Raw genomic sequence first — 23,798 nt, forward strand, 5'->3', positions numbered from 1 at the left:
TCAAACAACTGAAGTTCCTATATAAATATAAATGAATTTTGTTCGTCTTCTAGAAATACCACTTTCAACAAGAAGACTCTCAATACAAAATTGAATCCCGACTATTGAAAATATGGTAGCAAATAAAATCTTGTCTTCTAAGTTGTTTTCATATCGAAGTAGACTGCAACTTTTGTAGAGTGGCATGTCAATGGTGACAACAATGTGCAAGTCTAATATATATATATATATATATATATATATATATATATATATTGTATCTTATTCTACTTCACAATCAACACAATAGGAATATATATATATATATATATATATATATATATATATATATATATATATATATATATATATATATATTGTATCTTATTCTACTTCACAATCAACACAATAGGAATATATATATATATATATATATATATACACGGAACAAGGCGTTAATTGTAAGCAATAAGAAGTCACTGACTCTAAGGAAACAAGTCTATTATTCTATTTTTCTCGAAGTTTACTTGTGTGACTGGAATATTTCTTATTCACATCGAAAGATCCATATTTTTTTCTTTAATCATACATTGTTTACGGTGTTACATTTCAACAAAATAAATCAAAAAGGCAGGTATATTGTTACTAACCTGGTCAGTTGAAAATGCAGTGGTCATTTAGTTGAGGAGGACGATGTTATAGGTGGGACATATGATTGTTGAGCAGTGAAGAATTCTTTCATTTTCATTATTTCTTTCATCTCATCTTCTATGGTAGACAAGCGATAATTCAAGAGTTGTTTTCTTCATTCAAGGATTTGATATCCTCTCGAGTTGAAAGTAGCACATACAGCAATTCAGCCTTTGATAAAGTTCCACCTTTCAAATCATTTTCCTTTACTCAACCCTCAAATCAAAATACATGGCTACAAGTTTGAGGTACACATAATTTTAAAGCAATCTCTACGGTAGGTAGAGATGGATCTTTTTGAATTACTGTTTCGAGTTGAGCCTACAAAATATATCAAAAAAACATTTTATATCATAACACATAACGATTATTTCAAGTAATTTACATATTCAATTGATCAAATGCACATCTTTTTTTCATTCCTTTAGGTTCAACAAGCTTGTTATCTTTCTTACGAGTCTCAAAGAAAATAGTTGTCAAATCTGGTGGATTGCCATCTTTCCTTCCCTTTACATCAAAGTCAAACATGTCAAATAACACAAACCTGGAAAAGATCTTTGAGCTCAAAAATCACAATAGATTTTAAAAAATTATGATAGATTTGAAAAGATGTTACTTGTTTCAACTTCTTGGGTGTATTTCTTTACTTGATTAGTAGATGTAGGAGATGAAGTATTAATTTGAACGTTCTCTTTCTCAAAAGCTGTGAAGTTATGCATCATTTGTATCCCTGACTAGTGGACAAGGTAGAGTTTTTATGTCCTTGTCCCTGCTCCTTCCCTGTAGAACCTGAAAAGCAAATCAGACTTTATAAATTGACTAATGTATCACAAGATACGAAAAGAAGCAAAGATATCTACAAGGAGTTTCTTAAGCCGATTTTGTTTCACAAGTTCTCTTTTGTGAAAATTATGTATTCAACATCAGTTTCTTAAGCTGTTTTTGGCTTGGTATTCACCTTCTTATTATGGTAGTTTTATATATCAGGTATTATGCGTATATTCTGCATAAAACATAAAGCTGGAAAAAATATTTTCCACACCTCCTCCAAGATAAAATACAGAATACAGAAAGCTGCAAAAAAATATTTTCCTTTAACACAATTAAAATTTTTGCTTATGTTCTGAAATAAAAGAATACAAAATATCTTACTTGTTTCAATTTCTCTGATATACTTCTTAACTAGATCAGCTGATTGAGGAAATATACTCTTAGATGGTAAATTTCCTTTATCATCCAAAGATTTAAGCCCTCATCCTCGTCCCTTTTCAATAGCACCAGGCGCGACAAATGTATAAATGATAGTATTCTTCAGATTAGAATCGACTTCATTTTCAATCTTCAATGGTTTCATCTTGAACCTGCAATAAGAGCCAAAAAAGTTAAAAATTAAAATTAAAAAATGTTTAATAATGTGCTGAAAGGAAATTTTGCCATCATAACGTTAAAGGATGAATATACTAACTAAGAAAAGATATTAATTTATCTCATTAGTTCTTTTTCTTTTCTTTTGGGAAGAACTTCCTAAATCTACAATATCATCCGTTTGATCTGCAATTTCATGGGAATCATGAGGTCGAGTCTTCCTCACTACTTGCAAACCTTTGTTAGAATTATCATCAACATAAAATACTTGAGATACTTGATCCACTAAAACAAATGGCTCATTTGTTTTCGAAAATCTACAATGATAAAAACTCACAAAATCATACTCACCTTTTTCAACTACATTTATTTCATCCTATACAAATCAAACCAATTACATCGAAATAAGGATACTCTTGTATCCATGAAAAAATGCAACTCAATGCATCAGTTAAAACTCCATAGTAATCAAGGTTTTCACTATCTTCATTATTCTCACCAAATACAAAAGTGCCATAATTTTGAATCCTTAACTTTTTATTATAATCATGATGTATGGAGTATGGTAACGACATTTATCAGTGGATATGATTTGCCCAGATTCATAAAACATACAAATAATGTGCTGATACCAAAGAAGAATGTTAGGTTATTAGCATTTTAATATTAATATTTAACATATTAAATTGCTTTATTTTGGAGTTATAAGAATGAACAGTGGTAGGCATGTGCTTTAAACTATCAATTTAATCATGGTATTCATCTTTGACTTGGTAGCCATGTAATGCCATTACTTTTGGCTTTATTGGTTGAATTCATTGTAGAGATAAAAACATTCCAATAAACATTCGAATGGATAACTTCTATATCATCTATAAGCATTGGTTATCCATCACTTTATTTCATTCTTAATTCCTCCATTACTCTTTCTAACCTATGTAACTCCCATTGTAACCTATGTAACCTATGAAACTCCTAAGGCCATTATCTTCACTATTTACTACCTCCATTATTTTCCTATTCATTGCTAGAAAGACTTCTTGTATTATAAATAGTGGTGGTCTTCATTTTGTTTGGAACACAAAAAACATAGGAGAAAACAAAGAGTGAAATAGTTAGTCTAAAAGAGAGTTCTTATTAGTTGAAGGGAGGTGTTCTTTTTTGTGGAGCTTTGCACTCAACTCTTGTCCAGATTTGTTGAGTTATACTTTGTGAAGGTTGTTGTATCCTGGAGGGGACAAGTCAAAGAGGAATACTGCTGGACCGGTGAAAACATTTGCTGCAGTAGGCTTGAATCTCTTTAAAAAGAGCGAGATATCCGCGCCTCAGCCTAAAGAGATTAATTTCTTCATTTTTTTTAATTGTAATCTCGCAATTTTATTATCTTGTAAGTTTTTTTACTAACAAAGAATGAGGCTTATTAGCCTGAATACTTTTGGTAATTAAATTATATCAAGGTTGATACAAGAAAGTTTCATTGGTGTTACCTAGTTTGGTTTCTCAAAAATAGTCAGAGTTTGTTAAAGGAGGAGTATAATTGAAAATTTACTTCTGGCTTAAGAAATAATAAGGGACATCAATAAGAGGAACATTTAGCATAATGTAGCCGTAAAATTAGACATGGCAACAGCATATGATAGAGTCTCATGGAAATAGTTAATCTAGGTCTTGAGAAGATTTGGATTTTCTGAGAGATTAATTGACCTGATCGTAAGTCTAATAAGAAATAATTGGTACTCAATTCTAGTGAATGGAAAAACCTTTGGCTTCTTTCAATCTTCTAGAGGTTTGAATCAGGGTGACCCCTTATCACCTACCCTATTTAGAATAGCAGCTGAAGTGTTGACCAGGATCCTAAATGGTTTATATGAAGATACTAACTTTAAGGGTTTTGGGATGCCTAAATGGAGTCCGCAAATAAACCACTTATCATATGCTGATGACACTGCAGGAAGGGGTCCTCACATGATTGGAGAAAGATGATAATTGTAAGGAAGGAGGTAGAGTAGAATATACGGTGGCAGATAAAGTAGAAAATTCCAACTTTTGATTTGATAACTGGACAAAATTGGGAGCCCTATTTTATATTGAGAGTGATGTCCATTGATGTAAAAGTAGAAGTGAAGGAGTTTACTACTAATGGTGGATGGAATCAACAGAAGATGGACACTAAACTCTCAGCAGAAATGGTGGAGTATATTATGGAGAATATATAACCACTTTTTAATGAATATTAGATTGATTTTCCTTGGTGGATGACCAGTAAGCAGGGGAATTTCTCTATTCTTTTATTAATAAAGGTGACTTTGTATTAACAAGAAAATGGTTAGTTACAATCCACCATGTTATTTCAAAAAGAAACAAACCAGGGCTAAGGTTTTATAATTTTCCTATGAAGTCAACTAACAAATCTATATCCCCCACCATATCTTTTTTACACCAAAAACAAAGCAGGCTAATGTAGTTCATCCTAATCCTCTAGATGTTGTTGATTTTGCCTTCAAAACACCTTACATTTCTTTCCTTCCATAAGGTCCACCAAATGGAGGTTGGAATTAGTTTCCACTAGTCTCCCGTAAAATTTCTTCTTCCAATTGTTTCCCATCTCCTTAGTAGATCAAAAGTGTTCCTAGGAATTGTCCAACTTACTCCAAGTTTACATAAGAACATGTTTCATAGATTTACAGCTGTTTTGCGATGTAGGAAGAGGTGGTTATTTCCCTATGCTTTCTTTTCATAAATAAAACACCTTGAGAAAATCTGCAAACCCTCTTCTCTGTAGTGCTTTGTGGGTTAGGAAACTCTCCTAATCACCATCCACATAAATAGGACACTTTAAAGGGGATTTTAATTTCCCATATTAGTTTCTAAGGTTAAATCCCAGTGGAGGAGAAGCTGAAGTTGTTGTTCTAGTAGCATATACTCTTTTATTGTGCAACTTCATTAGAGGTTTTCCTGGATTTACCAAGATACCCAGAAAAGGGTCAAATAATGGCTATTTTGTCTACCTTCCAGTCATTTAAAGCTCATCAAAAGACGAAATTTCACCCTTGTGGGCTCCGTATCTAAGCAACAGTATCATTTCTATGGAGACTGAGGTTGTAAAGGTCTAGGAAGGTGTTATTTAAGATTTCATGATCTATCCACTGCTCATTCCATAACTATATCTTTTTACCATTCCTCATCTTATAGGAAATATTGGTACTGAATTTGGGCCACAATCTTTGAACTGTTTTTGATAAACTGCATTCGAAAGTACCTTCCACATCTTCCATTTTCCATTGGTTTAGGAGTCCATATTTCTCTGTGATGAGTCTCTTCCATAAGGGAATGTCTTCTATGATAAATTTCAACAACCACTTATGCAATAGACAGTTATTATGGAGGTTGATTTTCTTGATGCCTAAACTTCCATGTCTCAATAGATTGTAGCCTGTATTTCCTTTGTTCCCTGCAACAGGAAGCACCTTCTCATTTGGTTGATAATCTTTTCAGTGCTCCTTGGTATGGAAAACAAACTCATCCTATAGGTGGACAGTGCATCCATGGTTGATTTTATCAGTGTCAGTCTTCTTCCAAAGAATAAATATTGACTTTTCCATCTTGATAGCCTCTTTTTACATCTCTCTGATAATGTGATCTATACTTCGAGTTCCTTATTTTTGGCTCCCAGTGGCATTTACAGATAATTTGTGTGTAGGGAAGCAACATTGCGGCCGAGATTCATGGCCAAAAACTGCATATTCAGGACTTCATTGACTCGCTAGAGGAAGCTCTTGTGACAATTTACATTGAGTCCTGATATGCCTTCAAAAATTGTTAGAATAACCTTGTGGTGTCTGATTTTTATGCCTCTGCTTCACATAGTATATGTGAGTCATCGGTATACAGTAGGTGGGAAATTATCATACCATTTGCTATACTTAGATGAGCTCCAAAACCTCTAGACCAACCATTTTCGTTTTCTATTCTGAACATATGACTGAGACCGTTCATAACTAATAAGAAAAGGAAGGGAGAGAATGGGTCACCTTGCCTAAGACCCTTCTGTGATTGAAAGAAACCTAAGACATAACCATTTAACATTACGGAGAAACTCACACTGTATATGCAAAATTTAACCCAATTACCCATTTTTTTGCCAAAGCCCATATCTTTAAGGATGCTAAAAAGGTAGGTCCAGTTCACATTACTAAAAGCCATACACTTCATTATTGAATGTACCAGTTCATTTTCCACAAGTGATGCATCCATTATTTGTCCCCCCCTCAAAAAGTTCATTGATGCTCGTCCACACGTTTGCCCTTGACAGACTTTAATCTATAATTAAAAGTTTTGAGATGATCTTGTTAGTCCCTTCTATTGATATTATAGGTATGGAGTCTTTTACTTCTTTTGCATTTACCTTCGTTGGAATTAAGGCTATGAAGGTGGCAGTCATAAGCTTCTCAAACAATTCCTTCTAGTGGAATTTTTGAATGGTCTTCATGAAATTTGCCTTTATAAAGTCCTAGTGAACTTTAAAAAAAACTCATGATGAAACCATCACGATAGACTTATCAAAAAATTCCTTCTGTTGGAAGTTGTGGATGGTCTGCATCAAATCTACCTTTATAGTGTCGTAGTAAAATTCAAAAAAAACTCATGGTGAAACCATTAGGTCCAAGGGCTTTTTCCCCATTACAACTCTTGATGATGTGTATTACTTCTAACTCTAAGAATGGTATTGGGAGCTATTCATTCTTTTCATTTTTGATTCAAGGACATCCTTGTAAATTGAAAGTAGGCCTCCAAGGATCAGCTTCTAAGTACAGATTTTTGTAGAAATCTTTCATGGATTCTTTTATCACCATAGGTTACCAAGTTTCTTCACAATTCACTCTCAGTCTATTAATGGTGTTTAATCTCTTGTGTGTTGTTGCCTTTCTTTGGAAGTACTTTGTGTTGTTATCACCTTTTTTTAGTCATATTACTCTTTATTTGTGTCTCCATATGGATTTCTCTTGTCTATCAAGATATTTTAGCTCCACTATGATTGTCGCTCCAGTTATTATTTCATTTATGTCAAGGTTTCTACTTTCCTGAGTTAAGTCAATGACAAGGAATTCTTCGAGTAATTTTTTCTTCTTATTGGATTATCCTCAAAAGTAATTCTACTCCACTCTTTGAGTTTCAACAATTTTAACTTTCTATTGAACCTGAAGTGGGGATATCCTTCTACTACATAGTCACTCCACTAGTTTTTACCAAATCGCTGAAACCCTCCATATTGAGCCACAAATTTTTGAAATTGAAACTTAATTTGATTTTATCCCAGTTTCCACATTCTAGCATGGCGGGATTGTAGTCTGAAGTATCGCTAGGCAAAATCCTTTATATGATATTTTTGAATGTTTTCCCATTCTGAGAAAAGGAGGAACATGTCGAGTCTAGCTGCACTAGGATGATTGATGCCTCTAAAGCGGGTAAAATTACCCCAAATTAGATGGTGTTCATGATGTTTCATGTCCTCGATCCATCTAGACAAGTCATACATAACATTAGTGATTATGAAGCTCGTTTTTCTTTTTGACATAAATCTATATGTATCGAAATATCGACAAGTTACCCAAGGACCTTCACAAAGTTGTCTGTAAGCTAAAATTTCCTCCCAACATAATAATTTTTCACTTAATAGGTAGAGCATAGACACCGGTGATGCACTACGTAAAAGAGTTTTGAGAATAGACATATCCATTAGTGATAGAGTGTCACTCTATTTACACCATTATACTTGACAAAACTCTGTTGTCCCACATTATTAGGATCCCCCACTGCTTCCCACAACATTGATGAAATCACATTTCATCCAACTACAAGGCCATAGTTATTTGGTATCTTCTTCAACTTCTCGACTTAACTTTGTTTGTTGGAGACAATAGACATTAGTCTTCCATTTTCCAGTAAACTCTTAACAAAACTCCTATTTTGTATCTTGTTGAGTCCCTTCACATTCCATGAAATTAGGCTTAAATTCATTTATAAGTAAGACGAAGAGTTTTCCCCCTACTTCTGACCCATTCTACTTGGTTGAGATTAGATTACAAATTCTTCAATTCATTCTTTGTGAGTCTCTTACTTTTTAAGGTGTGTGGGGGGGGGGGGTTGATTATCTTCTCTTGCTCTTTCTTCTTTAGCACCGCTTTTATTTTATCTAGAGTCATGAAAATGGCTAGAGTTTCCTCTTCAAAATCTCCAAAAGTTACTCCAAAAGTATTGCTTAATTTAAAAATATGAGAATTTACCCAGTCTGAAACCTCTATCTCAACGTCCTTTAAAGATGCAGGAGACTAGGTGGTAACCAATTCGACGTCGTGGATGGAGTGCAGTTGCACTCATCTGGGATGGCTGCATGCATGGTTGTCCCTTTTACTATTTCTTTTGAATGGTTATCAATATCAATCTCTTCATGTGAGTGAGGGATAATTTCAAGTTGCATGGTCAAGGTCCTTTTTGATTTCACTTTAATCGATTTCTCTATATTGCTTGAGTCTACAAAGCAAGTTTCCAAATTCATATATGATTCTAGGAATTTTGAGGCTAGAAATTGAATGTTCTCCAGTTCGGTAAGAGTATTATAAGAGCTCTTCATATGAAATTGAGTTATAGCTAGGCTCATGATTTTAGGAAAAGGTTTTTGGCCTAATTTAATGGGGACTCCAGAATTAAATTAAACCCGGCCCAAAAGACTTAAATTTTCTATGGAAGTTTTCCCGTGTAACTCAGCATTAGCATGTTTTATCACTATCATATGTGACATAACATTGGCATGTGTTGACACTGTCCATACTCAGCATTGGCATGTCCTAACACTGGTGACAGTGCAAGTGGAAGATTGCCAGTATTTTTATCCACTGGGTGAAAATTCAATGACTACTGGTAATGGGATTCAAAATTCTTCTATCTCCGATAATTGTCATAGACGGAAGCTCGTCCAATATTTCCATGGAGAAGGTTATTCCACCATTTTTGATGGAGATCTTCTTCAGGATCTTCCTCTTGTATCCTTGGATTCTGATTCTCGCCCATTTGATATGGCTCCAGATGGACGTATCTTCCTCAGTTGCAATCCATCCACCACAATGGTCTTCGATGGCCTTAATGGTTTATGGGTCCATAGGTGAATAGGGATTCCCACGAACCTAATATAAGTGGAACTTAGTTTTTCCTTTTAATTGGAAGTGCCCGACAATTGGTTTCACCAGTGAAACATGAGTGGTCTTTTGTTCAACAACTAACTGCTCAAAGGTAATTGCTCATTCGTAAGAATAGAGGTTAACTCAAAAAGAAAGAGGTACATTCCTATTTCGTATTTGTTGAGGCCGAGCACTTATTTACATAGGTTGTTGTCCCATCTGCATATTTGTGACGATATAGATGAGAGATTTGACCTATCTTCGTAATACCAACCAAACTCTTCTTTAATACCTCAGTTATTGAGGAAGAAAAACCATTAATGTAGATGACATACCCCCTCTTTAGTGATTGAAAGTCCATCGAATTATTTTATGCCCTATTGCACCATTTATTGTTTTTGACTGCCTCAACAAAAAGAAAAGTTTGTTATCTTTTAATTTGTGGTTGTGTCTACTGGTCTTCCTCTTTTGTTTGGCAATGAAATTCCTAATTTTCTCATAAATGAAGGCCCAACTAGAGTTGAAGGTCAGTTCACAGATGATGATGATTGATCTCCTCCAGCACCTTACCTTTATGAGACTTGTGTATTTGTCGAAATTGTAAGAAGTTCCTAGCAAAAATTGTTTTTGATAGCGTTTCCTTCTTCTTTAACCTCTTTACTACATTCTCATCAATCTTATAAGCTTCAAAGAGAGTCTAGATAATCCAATGCATTATCTTCCTAGTGAAAAATGTTCTAGTGATGCCGTTTCTACGTCTTTCGATCCAATCATAAAAGTTTCATGACCGAGTATTGTCAAACGACTTGAATCCAAGTACAAAATAGATAGAGTCCTTCATCTCGATGGGGAATGAGAAGGGGGGAGGGGGATAAGATAGGAAAGAGGGAATTTGGTGACCAGAAGGATCATAAGGAGAGGGTTAAAGGGTGATCTAGAATGATTAAAGAATCTTTTGGGAATCGTATCTGGGAGAAAAGAAGTTTTTAATCCCAAAATAATTCAAGTTAAACCTCTTTCAGTGTTAAATGAGTTTGGAAGATTATGATGAAGAAGTAGGAGATAAGAGTTTATTAAGTTTATATTTGGAACAAGTTGGTTCCTTTTAAGGTGAATTTCTTCCTACGGAGGTTTTGGAAAAGAAGAATTCCTATCAATGATAATTTTAGAAAAGGTGAAAATTCATCTAGTTTTAATATGTTGGTGTTGTAATGAAAAGGAAGAAACAACAACCCATGTTTTTCTAAAATCCTCCTTGGCTAACAAGCTCTGGAGACAATTTGCTGATTTTGCAGGTACACAAATTGAAGGAATGCATATACAACAATTAATCATTGCTTGGTGGAAATTCAAATCTTCACCACAACTATTAGAAGTAATGACAGCAATGCCAACAATAATTATGTGGACAATGTGGAAGAGAATAAATATTTATAAAGCATGGAGGAAACACTAACTTTTGAGGGATGGTGATGCAAGTTCAAGAAATGGTTAGGAAGTTGGTGAAAACGCTATATCGCTGGATACATTTGGAGTCAAGTTTATGGCTTGACAGTGTCACAAAACTAAAGTGGTACAAGCCTAGATTACATTATCATAGTTTAATGTGGAAATCCCTAGATAAACATTCCTTCGAATGCAACACAGATGGAGTATCCAAAGAGAACCTAGGGCTGAGTGGATATGGCTTTTGCCTAAGCAACTCACAAGGAAATTTGATTTATGCTAGGTCAACAGAAGTTGGAAACAATACTAACACAGAGATATGGTAAGTAGAAATATATGAATCATTGGAGTGTTATTATGAGAACAGGGTGATGTAAGTAACAATCAAAACAGATTCATTAAATGTAAACATCACTCATATTTTCAGAGAAGGCAATAATGTTGCAGACTTATTGTCTAATGAAGTAGTGGAAACACAACAAAGAAAGAAGTACAACAATTTTGCGGATTTACCAAGAAATATCAGGACATAGATAAATATAGACAAATCACAAATACCAACATTGAGAATCAGAACAAGGAGAATCAATATTCTTCAATGAACATACCTAAAGCATATCTTGATAGGAAAGGAAAGCATATGACTACTGCAGATATTGAACAGAATCTACATAATAGTATAATAATATAATATACAATCACATTGTTAAGGGGGTAGATCAAGACATAAAACGGTAGCTACCACAAAGTTACATCAAATAAACACAGAGACAGGTGGATCGGACACTACCGGTGGAGCTTTAGAATGTTTCAAGGGAAAGATAGATCACCAAATCTACATCTGAGAAAAAGAACAAAAGATAGGGATATCATTCAAAGATCATGCGGGGAGTTGAGAAGAAGAAAATGAGGTAGAAAAGAATCATACTTACCAAATAACAGTGAAGACCACTCGAGCTAAAAAATGATTCAAAGGAGGAGGCAGACAACTGGAATTTTCTTCGACAATGCAGTGGAGAAGGTGGATGAAAGAGTATTGTGTACTCACCAAGAATAAATAGAGACCTGACCAAATTAGGTATTTTGTATTTTTGTTATTATTGGGCCATGGGCCATTTAGTTTTATGGACAATTGTTTTTCAATTAAAGGCTCTAGGCAAAAAAAATTATTTTAAAAAATCTTGCATTATATTGCTAGAAGGAGACGATTTACTCTTATATAAACAACACAACATCAAACCTTTGGGGTTTGGCCACACTCAAAGACTTTATCTTCAAAAAAATTCTAGTTATACATGACGAGTCACAAATAAGAACTTGACGCTACAACAAAAAAAAAACTTATTCCTTTCACAAATTTTCCTATACAATTCTTCAATTTGTTGTAGCTAATTTCTTAGAGTAAATAATTCCAAGATAGATTTTGTATCCAAAACTTGTTTTTGTTTTTATTTTTCCTTAAAAATATTTCTTGAAAATACTCCCCAAGCAGCGAATTTCTTTTAAAAAAATTATTTTAAAAAAATCAGCACCTATTTTATTATAATTTTTTTTAAAAAAAAAATCAATGCCTTGGAATTAGTTAATTGATCAGTTGATTAATTCATTTAGTTAGTCAAGGTAATTAGCTTTATTTTGATTTGGTTACAAAGTTTGTTAGGTTGTCAGATAGTTAGTTAAACTTTTTAGTGATCAGTTGGATCTAGAAGTTGTATATAATACATGTAATGCAGTTGATATACAATTAATTGTGATGAATTAAAATTTCAGTCTCCATCTAAATCTCCCTAGTAAAATCTACATGGTATCAGAACTCTAAATTGTTAATCAGTTCAATATGATCATTGATGAAGCAGATAGATGGGAGATGCTGAAGCTGTCACCATTGATGCATCACAAACATTTACAGTTGAAACTATTGATGATGTTGCTCGAAAGCGAAAACATCCATTTCATCTTCACTATTCAGACATTCTTGCTATTGTGCTCATCATTGAGCAACTTACAGTGATGTAGAATTACTCTCGATGGAGCGTATCCATGTTGATTAACCATCGAGCCAAGAGTAAGTTGGGATTCGAGAAGATCAATGGGAGAAATGCAATGCGTTTGTACATTCTTGGATCATGAACGTTGTGTCAGCGGAGTTGTTCGGTCGTATCGTTTATGCTACAAATGCAAACATCGTGTGGAAAGATCTGAAAGAGAGATTCGATAAGGTTCATGGATATCAACTGCAAAAGGAGATCTGCACGATTTATCAAGGTAATTCGACAATATCAACATATTTCTCGACATTACGATTGTTGAGGGATGATTTTGATGTACTGGTTTCTCCACCTTCATGCAAATGTGTTAAATCTATAGCTTATGTTGATATACTAACTTGTTTTAAGATATTTTCTTTTTTGATGGGATTGAATGAAGTGTATGGTCATGTACGAAGTTAAATCCTGATGATGAACCATCTACCTACTGTTGGAAAGGCATATGCTATGCTGATGGCAGATGAAGGCCAACATCTGACTGCAAGTTCATCTACTGGGGGTATTTCAAATCTAGATCCAACTGCTCTGTATGCAGGCAAAGGATATCTAGATCCAACTGCATTATATGCAGGGAAAGGGAACTCTCAGAGGAAATTTTAGGATAAAAAGAATAATTGGGATCAAATATGTAATCTTTATAAATTGCAAGACCACTTCAAGGTGAATTTTTTCAGGTTAATTAGATATCCTGTTGGTAGGAAGTTCAAGAAAACGTCAAAACAACCAGCAAATAAATTTTAGAAAAATAAGCAACAAGACATGTAAAATCATACAAATGCTGCCAGTTATGATAATTTTAATGATGCATTTGGCCCTTTACTATAAGAGAAGAATATGTATTACAAGTATAAACACACGATAGTCAAGGCGGAAGTACGATCAAGATCCAACGGTAAAATGGATATGGAAAACATGGCAAACATAATTTCAAAACCCAAAGCATTATTAGTGACAACTAGAGAAATAGAGAAGGGAGATAGATGGATAATGGATTCAGGTGCTACATGCCATATGACATCTAAGCTCAATAAATTGTCATCTGCATCTAGTTGTCTAGGTGGGACGGTGAACTTACCTAATGATGAATTTACTTTACTGCCTTATGTTGGTAAATGTTAGACTATTGATGTTGATTAGTTGACTAATGTTTTGGTGGTACATGCATTAAAGCATGATTTTATTTCATTATCACAGATTACAAGAAAATAGAAATGCTCAGTTATCTTCTTTCCTAAGTCTTTTGTTCTTCAGGGCTTCTCGAATGAGAAAGTGAACCGGATTTGTAAGGAGATTGATGAACTCTACTATAGCCATGTGGATAAGGAAGGAACGATGAGATGGTGTCCCTCACAACACTCTGATGCATACAAGCTCTTTTGGCATTACAGGCTAGGATACCCTTCAATAAAGGTCTTGAAATATATAACTTTAGGAAAAGAGAATATATACATTATTGCATGTAATAAATGTTCAATATGTCCCAGTTCCAAGTAAAGAAGATTGCCTTTCCACACAAGTATATCTAGAGTTGTTGAGGTTTTTGACTTGCTTCACTCAGATGTTTGGGAACCATATAAGACTGCTACTCATAATGGTTGTTGATTGTTCCTGACAATTGTTGATGATAATTCAAGAATGACCTAATTGTATCTGTTGAGAATGAAGAGTGATGTCTTCCAAGTTCTAAAGTCTTTTTTACTTTAGTTCAAGCTCATTTTGCTAAGCATGTAAAAAAGATAAGATCAGATAATGGCACAAAGTTCTTTAATACTGAATGCAATACTTTGTTTAAGTCTCTTGGTATTATTTATGAAAGTAGTTTTCCTCACACTCAACAACAAAATGAAGTGGCGGAGATAAAGCACAATCACATACTTGAGTAGCAATGGCACTAAGATTTAAAGGTGTTATTCCCAGCAGATTTTGGGGAGAGTGTATATTAGTTGTTGCTTGTCCGATGAACAGATTACCTACTAATGTTTTGAAGGGGAAAACTCTTTTTCAATGGCCATAAGGAAAATATTGATTATATCATGACAATAGGATGTCTATGCTACGAAACTAGAGTGGTTAAGCCTGATACATTCACTCCTAGAGCTGGCGTATGTGTTATAATGGGATACTCAACAACTCAAAAGGGTTATGTTATGTACAATCTGTTTCAGTAAAAACTCTTGGTGAATATAGATGTTGTTTTCAAGGAGAAATTTTTTTCCTTTTATAAGATGACCAAAACAGAACCATCCTATAATTGCTGATGAACTTAATAAGACATAACTTGGTATGAGGATGGTTCTGTTATACCTTCTGAGCATGATTATTCTTATGTGGAAAATATTACCCATGATCAACCAGGTATAACTGAAGAAAATACAGAGAATGAGGTTCATGTAGATGTTGATGAAACAACCCAGGCAGGAGGAAGTAGAAAGTATTCCAGTGTTTATCATCCCCCCACCCCATTTGGATGAAAGACTATGTTACTCAAGGGTCTATGTCATCTCATCATTACTCTCAGAGCAACTATGTGTCTTATGATTGTGTTTTCCCTCAATATAAGGTTTATTTGTCTCAGTTTTCCACATAGACTTAACCTAGAAACTATGAAGAAATAGTAAAAGACACGGTGGATACAGGTCATGCAACAATAGATTCAAACATTAGAAGAAACTGGTACTTGAGAGGTAGTTCAATTGCAAAAAAAGAAAGGTTGTTGTAGGATGCAAATGATTGTTTAAAATTAAGCATAAGGCTGATGATTAGATTGACAGAAAGAAAGATTAGTAGCAAAAGGTTATAGTCATACTGAGGGGATTGATTATCAAGAAACCTTTTCACCTGTAGTGAAAATGGTGATTGTTAGGGCAATCATAGCCTTAGTTGTTGCTAAGAACTAGAAGATTTTTCAAATGGATGTATTCAATGCTTTTCTATAGAGTGATTTGTCTTAAGGGGTATATATGGAACTGCCTAAGTGATTTTGTGGTCAGGGGAAGAATCTACATCTTGTTTTGCAAACTTCTTAAGTCACTCTATGGACTTAAACAATCATCAAGACAATGGAATGTCAAGTTGACAGACGTTTTCTTTAATTCATACTACACACAGAGTCACCTAGATTATTCTTTGTTTACTAAAAGGAGAGGATCTAGCTTTGTAATAATCTTTGTGTATGTTGATGATATATTGATTACACGAAATAACATTGAGTTAATGGAAGAAACCAAGTATGTACCGCACAAATATTATAAAATTAAAGATCTAGGATAGCTTATATATTTTTGGGAATTGAGTTCTTTAGATCGAGCAAAGATTTTGTGGTGAACCAAAGGAAATATGCTTTGGAGTTGATAGCTGAAGCCGGGTTGGGAAATGCTAAACCAAGTTTGGCACCACTAGAATGAAACATAAAGTTGACCAATGTAGAGTTTGATCAAGCTATCAAGACTACTGACATTTTATTTGAGGATGTTCCTTTATCTTACGAACACAAGGCTGGACATAGCCTTTACAGTACAGACCTTAAGTCAATTTATGAAACAACCAAAAATGTCGAAGTTGGATTGCTGCTCTAAGGGTGATAAAAAAACATTAAACTAGAACCAGGGAAGGGATTATTGATGAGCTCAGATCATAGGCCTCACTTAACAAACTATTATGATGCAGATTGGGCTGCTTGTCCAAATACAAGAATATATGCTACTGATTTTGTATTTGAAATTTGGTGATTCACTCGTTTCCTGGAAATCCAAGAAGAAGAATCATATCTGTAGGAGCTCTGCAGAGGCTTAGTACATCATATTGGCTAGTTTGACAGCTGAAGTAGTTTGGGTTGTTGCTTTGTTCATTGAACTAAATGTAAATTTGATTGAACCATCCTCTATTTTTTGTGATAGCAAGGCTGCTATATAAATTGGTGCAAACCCAGTGTTTCATGAACGTACTAAGCACATAGAGATTGATTTTCATTTCATTTGAGAAAAGATTTAGAAAGGACTCATGAAAACCTACATCAACACTAAAGACTAACATGCTGATTTGCTTACTAAGGCTTTGGGAAGGACACAACATGAATTCTTTCTAGACAAGCTTGGAGTAGTGAACTTGTTCAGTACATCCAACTTCAGGAATAGTATTGGAATTGATTAATTGATCAATTTATTAAATCAATAATTATTCAAGATAGTTAGCTTTATTTTAAGTTAGTTAAAAAGTTTGTTAGGTTGTCAGATAGTTCGTTAAATTTTCCAGTGATCAGTTGGATCTAGAAGTTGTATATATATATACATGTAATGTAGGTTATGTACAGTTCATTCTAATGAATGATGAAGTTTCAGTTTCCATCTAAATCTCTCTTTAAAATCTACAAATATATGATGGCCTTTTTCTAGTTGTTTCATTTGTTGCTAGGTTTTTAGTGCTTTTGACATTATCATGTCTTCTCTAATGAAATTTCTATTGCCTTCTCAGCGACTTCGAAAAAAAATTCAGTTATTTTTTTAAAATTAAAATAGATGCCTGGGGAGTGATCTACTAAAAAAATATTTTTTTAATCAAAACACTGTCATGGCAACGTATTTAGTTAAAAAAATTGAGAAAAATGTTGCCCTTGTAGGACAACGGATTTTATTTTTAATAGAGTAATGAAGTCAATATTTTGTCAGAGGAAAATCGCTTCGCCATGAGTGATTTTCTACTTTTGGTTTTAAAATATATATATGCCCCTCTGAAATTTTCAGAATTTGTTTTCCCTTTAGACTTCAGGCTCGATTATATAGTAGGTATTGCCTTTTTTTTTTTTTTATTGTAAGGGACTTCACTGACCTTGTTAAGGTAATTGAAGATTATGCAAAGCGTTTAAAAGTAGTTCTTTAGGTGTTACAAGGGGCTTTAGAGTTTAGGGTCTAGTTAAGTAAAAGATATTAAGAAATTCCTACACAATGCAAGAAAGATCATGGTCAACAAATGAATGAATTATTGGTCTTGATGAGTTACAAAGTATATCCATTAATTGTACCATAGAATCCATTTATGGTCCATATTTTGCTTACTCGAGGTGTGGATGTACAAGGAAAAAAGATTAGATTTTCTCTTGAACTTGTCCTTAAAAGGCAGTCACACACTTAAACTATCATGGTGACTTATTAGACACTTTAACTATTTAAAAGTGAATTTGGATGTGTAACATCACTCTCGCATTATGTGGTGTACTACACTCGCTGCCACATCAACGCACGTCGGTGTTATGCCAAAAATTATATTTTTTTTGTTTTATTTTCTTTATTTGTTAGTTTTTTATTTGTTAACTATATTTTACTCTAACAAATCTCTAATTAGTTGTTTTAATTCTCTAATAATTGTATCTTCTTTATCAATAATCCCACCCATTTTCAATTCTCATTTTATTGAAAAATCACATTAATTGGGCCCCACCTCCACTATTGATTTTGTTCTTCACCGCCACTATATCACCTTCAATTATTCATCTTCTTTGTCATTCAACATGAAATATCACCACCACCATTACTACTAGTAGTTTTTTCTTCTTCACCGCCCTTCAATTACCTCTTTTAATGTTTGACACCCACCATCACCAAACTCATAAAGCTGCTATTACTACCAAAACAAAAAATTGACTAACAACCAAAAATTCTTTAACAAAGTCAAAAAATGAAAAAGATAGAAACAATTTTGTCAAAAATTTTCTAGATAAAATACAAATTATTCACTAACAAATCTTTGAAAATTAACCTTATTGTGAATCAAAAAAAATTATGCTTTAAAGATTGTGATAAAAAATAAAGAATGTGATGAAAATAAAAAATGAAAAAGAAGAGGACAATGGGTGGAGTTTGAAGAAGAAGAAGTGGGGGGGGGGGGGGGGGAGATTCTAGCTTACTTTAATTTCAAACTGACGCGCCTATTGTAATTTTTATTTTATTGTTTTGCTACAACAGTTTTAAGGGGTAAGAAATTCACTTTTGTATAGTATAGGTGTGATAGGTCACTACAATAATTTATGTGTATAACTGGCTTTTCGGGATAAGTTCAAAGATGAATTTATGCCTTTTCTGAATGTACAATTCATAAATTGAACGTGAATTCAATATACATTAAGGTGTACTTGCACTTTTTCAGATTTCAATTTCCTATGGAACCACATATGCTCTGTATTTTTCAGGTATATATGTAGATTAATGTAATGACTTTAATTTTACCCGTTATTCAATAACTAGTAAATCTGGCTGTGCTAAGCGCGATTTTTAAATATTTCAGATTTTATTTGAATGTTGCTAAGGAATTTCTTTTTATTTGATAATAATTATTATAAAAATTGTGTTTTGTTTCAATAAAATTACAAAACATTATTTCCTTTAATTCTACTGGCACTATCACTGTAAAATTGTGAACACGCGTTGGACCCAGAAGATAGTGCTACATAGGCCTAAAAGGGGTAAAAAATTATTTATAAAGGACCTCAGTATAATATAAGTGTATCTCTGAGACGTTTCCGAACATAGGTTGGGGGATAATCATGCATTTTCCCTTAGTATTTCTCATACACTTATTATTTGACTTATCCTATAAAAGTTTTTGAGTATTCAGCTTCGTAATTATTTTTCATATTTTTGTATTTTCTCCTATTTTAAAAGAGCATGAATACTGTACCCTGAAACATAAAAAAGGTGAATGTCTTGCCTTGCAAAAAAAGGAAGTATATTTTTTAAGTTATACAATATAAATAGAAATAACAAATGGACATTTTATCATTATTTTTACCAAATAGATTTCAAATTATTTAATTTCTTATATGTTTTCTCATTTAACGGCTCATTTTCTCAGATTTATACACTTTTAATATACTGTGTGTTTCGCTAAAACAATCTAAATCAATTTCTACTACAACAATCTATTTGAAGCTAGTGGTTCATTTTTCATAATTATCAAAAAAAGTAGTTACATAGAGTAATTTGTAATTACGTAAGATGAGGTATGGTATGGCAAAATATACTTTTAGATTCTTTTTATTGTTTTGATGTACAAATAAATACAGGGAAATAAGAAATTTTGCAAATTTTTCATAAGCAATTTCAAAATAGAATTTTCACAAGTCCATTACGATTTTTCTCCATCTATCGTATTAGTTTTTCACTTTTTATGCCATATAAAAAAAATATAAACATGAAATCACTTACTGATTTGCAAAAGGATAATCCTACATGAATGAAGCTAATCTTGCTTAGTTGATAAATCTTCTATATTTATATATGTTATGGCGGGTAACATTATATTTTCATATAATATGTAGTGCATAAATAATTGAAAAATTAATAATTTACAATGAATCGATTATATAAATACAATCAATAATGAAAAGTCAATAAGTTTGTGATCTTAATAACATCACATATCCGTGTGATCTACAACAAGAAATTTAAAACACAATTACACTTTTTTTAAATTCATTCACGAAGAACTAATAATTCATAAACATTATCAACAATCAGCGATTAAAATTCACTTTATAATTTTTAGAAATATTTGTGATGAAAAATTAAATAGTAAATTTGTTTGGTAAACTTTGAAGACAAACCAAAAGCATGGTGAGAGAACTACTTGCACTTGTTCATGTTTCAATTCCTCTGGAAAATCAATAAAGAGATAATTTGTTGTAAAACTACTAATAAACTCACAAACATTATTAACAACAAACGATGAAAAGTCACTATATATTTTTTAGAAATTTTTGTGATGAAAAATTAAATAGTAAATTTGTTTGATAAAATTTGAAGATCAACCAAAATCATGGTAAGAGAACTACTTGAATTTTTCATGTTTCAACTCCTCTGATAAATCAATAAAAAGATAATTTGTTGTAAAAACTACAAACAATTAACATATAATTAGAATATTATTTCATATGATATATAAATAAAAATTCATTGCTTGAGGTAAATTAAAATGAAGATAAAAATAAGATGTTGCAATGCTAAACAAAAAGAGATTAAAGGAAGAGACATAAAATAACAAAATTGAAGTAATGATAAAGTAGTACAAAATGGAAAATAGAGGAATTGTGGTAGAATTCTGAAATATTTACAATTATATAGTAAAATTCTAAAATGTTGAATTATCTTTTCATTAAAGTTACCATTAAATGAGAATCGTTTTTAATGAAATTACGTAATCACTTTTTTCGTAATTAACAACATTAATTATGGAAAAGTAAATGTTAATTATAAGGAGTAACCTTTTGGAATTCTATATTTTAGGAATGTACAAGTGACCATTAATAATTTATAATTTATAATTAATACTCTCTTTATTCATATTTACTTGTCCACTTTTCATTTTATAATTGTCCCTAATTATTTGTCTATTTTGACAAAATCAAGAAATGACAAAAAAAAAAAATCTATATGTACCCTAAATTTATTAGGTTGAAAAAGGTAGAACCTTTTTAATTCACCATCCCAATAATTATTTTCTTAATATAAGTTTCAATTCAAAAGTAGACTAGTAATTATGGACAGGAAGTAATTGATAGTACTTAATAATTTAAAAATAGAGAAAAATGTCTAAAATTTAAGAAAATAATTAATAAAAAATTCAGATCATTTCGGCATGCCACATTAGCAGGATTAAGATCCGCTTTTATAATTCTATCTCTCTCTCTCTCTTTATATATATATATATATAGAGAGAGTATATATATATAGAGAGAGAGAGAGATGTTACAAATTCACCTAATTGTGTGGACGTTTCTCTTAATTAATCCCTAATGAAATGTATGTATTTATTGTATTTATTATATTTGTACTAACGTATTTGGTTAAGGATATAACATGTGTTTTCTAAATTCTATAAAAGGGCATTTCACCCTTGTGAAACCCAGTAGAAGATATAAAAGGGTACTCTTTCACCCTTGTAAAGTACACTAGAAGAGATAAAAAGAATAGTCTCTACTACTTTATACTTCTTATTCGTATTTGTCTTTCATTTCTTATTTAGTATTATTATATTTTGCTCTCGTTTTACACTAAGAGATATTTATTTCTTTCATTCCGCAATTACGAGCTAACATATGATGTATAACTCCATTTCACAATCTGTAAATAGATGTTACATTGAGGTGTACTTGAAATACAAAATAGTAAACAAACATATGGTCTGTAATTGAGTTTTACGGCTTGTATGTGACCTATCAGACTAAATTTTCTAATTTTTTTTGTTCAACTCCCTATTTTACACTCATTTGCTCTTTTCTTCCTTTTTCACACGTTTTGTCACTCTTTAAACTCATGAACTCACACTTTAGCTCAGATACTAATAAACTTTTTATTTCAAAAATATTATTATGATTTTTTTTTCTTGTTAAGTTTGTGTCTTCAGTTCAGGTCTCCATACAAAATATTATTATTACTAACTTATGATGTTCCAATTCAAAATATACCTGCATTATAAATTTGTAGACTTGGGCACAATTGCAAAATCATTATGATGTTCCAATTAAAATATTGTGTTTTCAATTTGCACCGCGCCGCATCACAACAACGTAAAATATATCTAATTGGGACAAGAAAGGATAAAATATAAACTATCCTAATGAAATAAGATTATTTCATATGCAAATTTTCAATGAGAAAATATAATATAGAGTTGACTAGAATAATAAAGCCTAGATCAAGAATTTGATTAGATATTCTAATACGAAATATTGTTGTGTGATTTTAAAAAGTTGATGTAATGATGTTTAAATAGTTGACTTCTTGCCGTGTTTAAAATTTTAAGAAGGCACCAAAAAGTAATTTTAATACTTTTTTTTTTTTTTAAACAAACAACTATATAGTTTGTATAACGCACAAGGTTTGGACGTTCGAAAAACTTCAAAATATTCAATAAAAAGAGTATAAAAATAGTGAAGGGAGACCGAAAAAGATAAATATTTCTATTATATAGAAAAGTGAAGTGGTAAGACGATCAAAGGTAAATATATAATTTCATACTAACAAAAATCAATTAAAAAAGATAGTATGTTTTAGAAACATATTTCTATATATAAAGTGAATAATGTTTAAGGGTAAAAATCTAATTTCATGCTAACAGAAATCTACTAAGAATTATAACAAGGAAATTTAATGTTCTAGAAATGTCTTAGTTATTGTTATTACTGTTAACTTATTTTGTTAGTACTTCACTTTTTTTTGCGACTCAGTGTAATATCTATTCATTACTCTATCTTACTATTACTTTAATTTCATTCTTAATATTTTTTCTATTCATTATGCTTATAAAAATACCTACTTTAATGTAAAAATGCATTAGATATTAATTATTTTCACCTTTATTTTGATTTCAATTAATATACTTGAAAATAGAATGATGAAATTAATAATATATATAAGACTGAGATAAAGAAAAAGATGTTAAAAAGTAATTTTACAAATAAAAATGAATAGGATGATATATTTGCATTTAAGAAGACCAAGAATAAAATATAATTTCAATCTAACAAAAATTAATTAAGAAAAAGTAATAATTCTAGAAACGTCTTTCTATATACGAAGTAAATGATGATCAAAGGTAAAAATATAACTTCACGCAAACAAAAATCTATCAAGAATGTTAACAAGAAAACTTAATAGTTCTAGGAATATTTTTAGTTATTATTATTTCCATTTACTCAATTTGTTATTACTTCAATTTTTTATGAGTTATTGTGATATATATTCAATACTCTATTTTAGTATTAGTTAATTGAATTTTAAAAAAAGATTTATTCATTATACTTATTAAAAGTACCCACTTTAATAAAAAAATCATTATTTAGATTAGGGATAATACCCAATTACCCCCCTAACCTATACCCAAAATCCCTACGACACACCTTATCTTTGATGAGGTCCTATTACCCCCTCCAACTTTTTTTTAAGTAATATATTACCACTTGCGTGCCTACGTGGCAAAAATAATCTGCAAGATCAATTTGTTTGTTGAACACGCGCTGGGACCCACTTTTTCAGTTTTTCGATAAAGTAACTTTAATGAAATATACTCTTCCTCTCTCATGTCCCACCCCACTCCCTATGCCCCA

The sequence above is a fragment of the Solanum lycopersicum genome, chromosome 10 (genome assembly GCF_036512215.1).
Source record: "Solanum lycopersicum chromosome 10, SLM_r2.1".
NCBI lineage: Eukaryota > Viridiplantae > Streptophyta > Magnoliopsida > Solanales > Solanaceae > Solanum > Solanum lycopersicum.